General features: G+C 37.0%; 1 protein-coding gene across 2 annotated transcripts in view; it reads right to left on the reverse strand.

Moving 5' to 3' along the window:
* LOC110039099 (agamous-like MADS-box protein AGL9 homolog) overlaps positions 1 to 5,967 on the reverse strand; it is a 50,899-nt gene that overhangs the window by 15,047 nt on the left and 29,885 nt on the right. The gene's annotated exons all lie outside the window — the stretch shown is intronic.

Here is a 5,967-nt window from a genome sequence, read left to right on the forward strand (position 1 = left end):
CAATATGCACAATTGATCAACAAACTTTCTATTTCAAAAAGACAATTACTTAAACTATAGATATTTTTATAGTAATTAAAATTCAAATCTTTTTTGTATTTTTGATATTTTGACAAAACAGTAACAACTTCTAAAGATAACTTAAGTTTATGTAAAAAAAAAGTACTTAATATGAAAATATATTTCTCCTTATCATGAATCAGTAATAAGTATAGGATTTATGTTGTGGAAGTAGGCAAATTGTATTGTATCAAATAGGAGCAATATTATTCTTTACCCTTACTAGAGATGCTATAAAGAACATTAGCTAATTTAAAGTTTGAATAGTTTTGAAGACCGGCTAGGCAGGGAAGATGCTAGCTGTCACTCTAGAGTTCCCTTGATTACCTCCACCTGAGGGTTAACATCTCGTATCAAAACCTAAAACAATAAACCAAGTTGGGGGTATTAATCTGTCACATTAAAATCCTCTAACTCTACACCCTTCAAAGACAGTACCAGCCTAGTTTTTACATGTTCTCACAACAAATTTTAACATCTGAATAAGCCAAATCAAGAAGTAAATGAAGTACATGGATTTAAATCATCACAACATCCAACATTAAATATCAATACTCTCCACAACTTCCATCCAACACTTTAATTACTTATCAATTTAAGGAGAAAGATAAAGAAAACTACTCAGAATCCATGAAGAAAATAAAACCACATTTTAGTTTAAAAGTAAAAATCGTTGTCAAACCAACAATAATTCTCGATTAAAACTAAAAGTAGTTTAAAAATAAAAGATAAAATCTTATCTCAAATCCTCCACCAAACTCTTGAAGTCCTTTGAATCTTTTCTCTTTTACAACCCTCTTGACCCTCACAATAAAACTAAAAACGAAAATGATAAAGTAAATTTATGGTGTCTGAAAATCTCTCCGAAAATAACTCTCAAAAACTCCCCCTTTCTAACACTTTTCAAAACTTTCAAGCACACTTCAAAAAGTCTCAACTTCCTTCTTTTATAAATCTCAAAGAGGTGTCTTGATAACTCTTTAAAATGTGTCCCAATTCGATGTATTCTCCAAAGGAGACCTCCTTTCACAAGTCCTTAATCATAATTTCGATTCTAGTGGTCATAATCACCCTCTTTAGCCAATAGGTGCCTCAAATGCCCCTTCAAAATTTAGCAAAATGAAGTAAACTGTCATATAACTGTCTCTAGAGCTTAAGCGCGGGGCCTCTGGCGCTTAGGCGCGGCCTTCTCTGTTTCACCGGCGCTTAGGCGCCAAAACACTTTTGCACCATTTTCAAATTTTTGCTCCAAATTTGATCCTTTTTCACTCCTTTTAGCATTTTTCACCTTTTTACTTGTACCTGAAAGAAAAACACACAAATAACTTCCATTAAAGCGCAATATCTCAAAAATAGGTATAAAAATGTGTCTAAAACACTATATATTTTAGGTGCATCAGTATAAGAGGTCAACTTGAAGATAACTATATTTTTTATTTTATAAATATGATTGTAGACTTAAGTAAAAATCTTTAATAATGAATGTTAGTTCTAAAAGTTAAGATATTTGGTATAATAATATAAGGTTATGTGTGTACTATTCATAGTAAAGAAAATTATATTTTTGAAATTTTAAGAGAGTCTTAGAGTTATATAAAAAGAAAGGATTGAGACATTGTGAAAAATCTTTTTCTTTTTCAAAGCTAATATATATTTATAAGTAAGACATGTATGAAGTTTTTAACTTTAAGAAAAGGAAAGTGAAGTTCAAAATTATTAAACGCTATCCAAATATAATAATCCTCACATGAAAAAGAAAATAAAAAAGGGGGGGGGGGGGGGGATGAAACGAAGGGGAATTGAAACTGATCCTAAAAGGGAAAAAAAAACAAAAAAATAAGAAAAGAGAAAAAGAAAAGAAAAAAAATTATATGTGAGGAGAAGCTTGAGAAAAGAGGCTTGAATATAAAAATTGGTTTCACTTGAATCAACTTATGGAAAGATACTTAAATACATTTCTAAACTTATATTAAAGTATTAGCATTTTTACTAATAAAGTTCTCATGAAGTTCTTTTTCATACAGTTCTTCTAAGTATCCTTAATATGATGAATTATAATTATTCTTGAAATGAATAAGAAACCAAAACTCATAGACTTAAGTACTAGATATTCTTATATTTTTAGTTTTAACTTAAGTTATTAAAAATTTTTTTAGAGTCTTAATATTGTATTTATAAAACAAAAACTATATAAGTTTTTAAAAGATGCTTACTACCAAAAACTATAAAATTCTTTTAGAGTCTTACTATTGTATTTCTAAAACAAAAACTATAGAACTTTTTAAAAGATGCTTACTACCTTAAATCATATTTTTTATGTAGTAAAAGAGTTACTTGAAAATAAGTAACAGTTAAGTTTGAGGGATTTTGATACACCAAAAAATATTCAATTTTACATATATATTTAAGGATTATATTTGATGATATTCCACTTTAAAGTAAGGTATTTTCATGTTTTATTGCGGGTGTCCGCACTACTGAGTCACTGGAACAGTTTCCACTTTGATAATGTCTTCCTTGTCTTTATGACCACTTGGAATGTCGTGAGGGGTGCCACCTTGCAGGGGAACTTTCTATTCAGTTCTTCACATGAGAGCACAACAGGAAACCTAAGTCACACTAGATGATGGGACCTTCTTGATTGGCCATAATATTGAGTAATTAGCCAGTCACAACTTTTAATCAAGACTTCTTATGCTTTAGGGTTACCTGATTGGAGTGATCGGTGCTTCTTTTCAAGAGAATAATCGGGGTCCCTTTCAGGAGATGCATAACATGAGACTTAGGGTCATAAAAGATGATCGAACCTTATTCCCAATGGTTAGGAATGAGGTCAGGAAAGCCTTTTCTCGGTGAAACCCTATCAAGTTTATCCGGCCTGACTGAGCTTTTAATGGAGAATTAGCTTCGGCTACTGACCACCTCCCCCAGCTACGTCTAGTAAATCTTGACTGGCTAAGCTTTTTGTGGTTAGCCATTTGCGGCAGGCTAGCGACCCCCTGGACCATACCTTTTCCAGATTATCTGGCATGGTTGAGGATTATTTTAATCTTTTCTTGGGTGTCACCTCAATTACTAGGAGAGACTTTATTTTGAGGATGCTGCCAACAAGTACACTGTGCCTCAGCGGCATAACACACTTGTTGGGGGTTTTTTATTGGCATCATTTTTTATGTCACCAGTATAGGGTGTCCACTTGCATGGCTAGAGATGGTCTATAATTCATCTGTAGCATCTGGTAGTCCACGACACTCCGTCGGGACTTTTTATCTTCTGTTCGAGGCAAGTAGCTAGTTTTAATGGAGATTCCGCCTGGCCCTGTAAAATTTCCATTGAGAGACCTATATGGGATGTGAGACATCTTTGGTGCCTATTCTAATGATTATAGGTCACCACACGTCAATCTCGAGCCTCCCACATTCAAGGGAAGTCACAAAAATCCACCTACAAATGTTATGATGAAATTAGGGTTCAGGACACCCTACCAATGCTGTGGCTTAGGACGATCGCTGGTGGTGATTTTCCTAGTATAAAAACCAATCAGAAACACTCCATCTTGTAGCTATGGAATGTCATTTCACTCACATGGATTCTCCTGTAACATTTAGATCAAAAAAATGCTCTATTGGGTGCTCTCAGCAAAAAGCAAGCTCTGGCACCGACCATGAGGACCCATACATCTAAAATACCTTTCTGGACCATCTAGACCAACCCCTAAAGGTCTAGCATCTAATTGGGACATTTGGAGTCATGCCTGACACCTAAGCATTGAAAATTTTGCAGCTAGGTGCCCAAAACAAGCAAAAAACTACTCATTTTCCTGAGAGCACGGTGCCATGTGCTGCCTTGGCATCCAGACCTATTTCTAGGCATCAGAATGGTGCTTTGGCGCTTAGGTACACGGTGCCTAGTCGCTAATCACAATCTAGGTCACGAAAATGACCGATTTGAGCATCGTTTCTACTTTTGAGGCTGTCATTTTTTTGTAGGGATATCATCATGAGCCTTGAAAGTGATGTAAAAGGACCATTTCTCCCTCACTTTAAAAGCTTCTTGGGCATCATTTAGGGGCATTTTGGACATTTTTTAGGAGGGGTTGGCTGCTTAACCGAGAGAGAAAGCTAAGGGTCGGCCATCCTCTAACCCTTTCTTTTTGTAGGCTCTTCTTCATCCACTCTAGTGAAGCTTCCGAGGAACACAGATTGGAAAGTGACATCCAAGCTCAGGGATGGCAACTCTTGCCAGCTATGGTGAACTCCAATGATTTCAAGTGAGAAGAGCTTCTTCGTAGCTTTGGGAAGGAATTGTAGCCTTCTTTCCTACCCTTTAAAAGAGCTTCTTCTCAAAACTTCAATGGATGTTGAGCAAACTTCATGGTGGTAAGAATCTCCACTCCCGACATTTTCTTCCTTAGCTAGCCCTAGGTTTAGTTATGGTATGCATGTGAGTTTGATCGTTCACATGGGGTGTGTGTGTTGGCCGGTATTAGCCGGCATGGCCACATGCCTATGTGATGGATCGCCACTTTCCTTAGAGAAACCTCTAGGGTAGGATTTCATGCATGGTAAAAAAACACCTTTCATAGAGCCAAGTGAATTCCTTCGTTGTGAGCCCTAACATAAGTTCTAAAGGGATGGAGTCTTTTCCACCCCATGCTTAGGATTCTCAAATTTTTCTTGGAGAAACTAGGAGGTTGAACTTGGCAAAATGAGAAAAGATCTATAGCTAGCTCACTTAGCAAAGTCTTGAGGAGTTCACAAAATTTAAAAACCTTGTAGCTAACCCATTTTATGATGTTGTGGGGAGTTCTCCCTCCAAAAATAAGGGGTAGAAAATTCCCACACACCTCATCAAAGTAGGAAATGGTGATGTTGCATATTCATGCGTAAAACCATAGATTCCTAATCAAAGACGTTAGCATGATCATGTTCTCCTATCGAGCATGTTTGCTTGCCTTGGATTGTGACATGCGTGCAGTCGATGTATCATCTCGCACCTGCACCACTCATGCCTTGATCGGTCGTCCCAGACCGATCAACATCACTTATACCTTGATCAGTCACTGATTGACATCACTAATGTGTTGATCAATTGTGTTGAACCGATTACCATCTCTTAGGCCTAGATCGGTCATTTTGGATTGATCAACATCACTTGTGCCTCTATTTGTTGTCCCAGACTGATAGTGACCGACCGCTCATACCCTGTTGGCATAGCATTTTTGTTTGATCGATTCTCATGGCTTGGTCAACCAATCACTTCATTGCATGTTGTGTATGTGCATGAGCGTGCTTGCTTACTTGCATTGTGCATCATACCCTGTATGTATTTGCTTGAAGGGTCATTATTATTTTCTTGCGCTACACATCCCTTTGGGTCACTGCCTCCTCGGCATATCCTTTTTGGGCCGCTGCTGCCATGACATGTTAATTCCCTTTGATTCACTGCCTCATCGACATACCCTTTTGGTGTGCATGCCCATTTCCTTTAGGTTCATTGCCTCATTGGCATTTCCTTTTTGTATCGCTGTCACTACGACATGTTCATCACTTTTTTTGGGTCACTACCACCTCGGTATACCATTATCGGGTTGCAGTAGCCATAGCATGCCCATCTCATCTGCAGTCACTGCCTTCACAGCATACTCTTTGTCGTCATTTACATCATATAAATGTTCGTATTTGCATTTGCATGCTTGCATGGATAGAGAGTCAGACTTGATAGGAGAGTGACTCTTGTGTCAATTGCGATGACTTCACGAACATTTCTTGTTGGCTTGACCCCAACAAGTAACGTGAGTCAAGTCATTGGTAACAACACGAGTATGACTATGGTAAGGATCTAAGGGATCTCTATCATCTCTGTATGTTGTGGGTTAGCATTTCGAGGCTCCTATTTTAAAATTAT

The sequence above is a fragment of the Phalaenopsis equestris genome, unplaced genomic scaffold, assembly GCF_001263595.1.
Source record: "Phalaenopsis equestris unplaced genomic scaffold, ASM126359v1 Scaffold235245, whole genome shotgun sequence".
Lineage (NCBI taxonomy): Eukaryota > Viridiplantae > Streptophyta > Magnoliopsida > Asparagales > Orchidaceae > Phalaenopsis > Phalaenopsis equestris.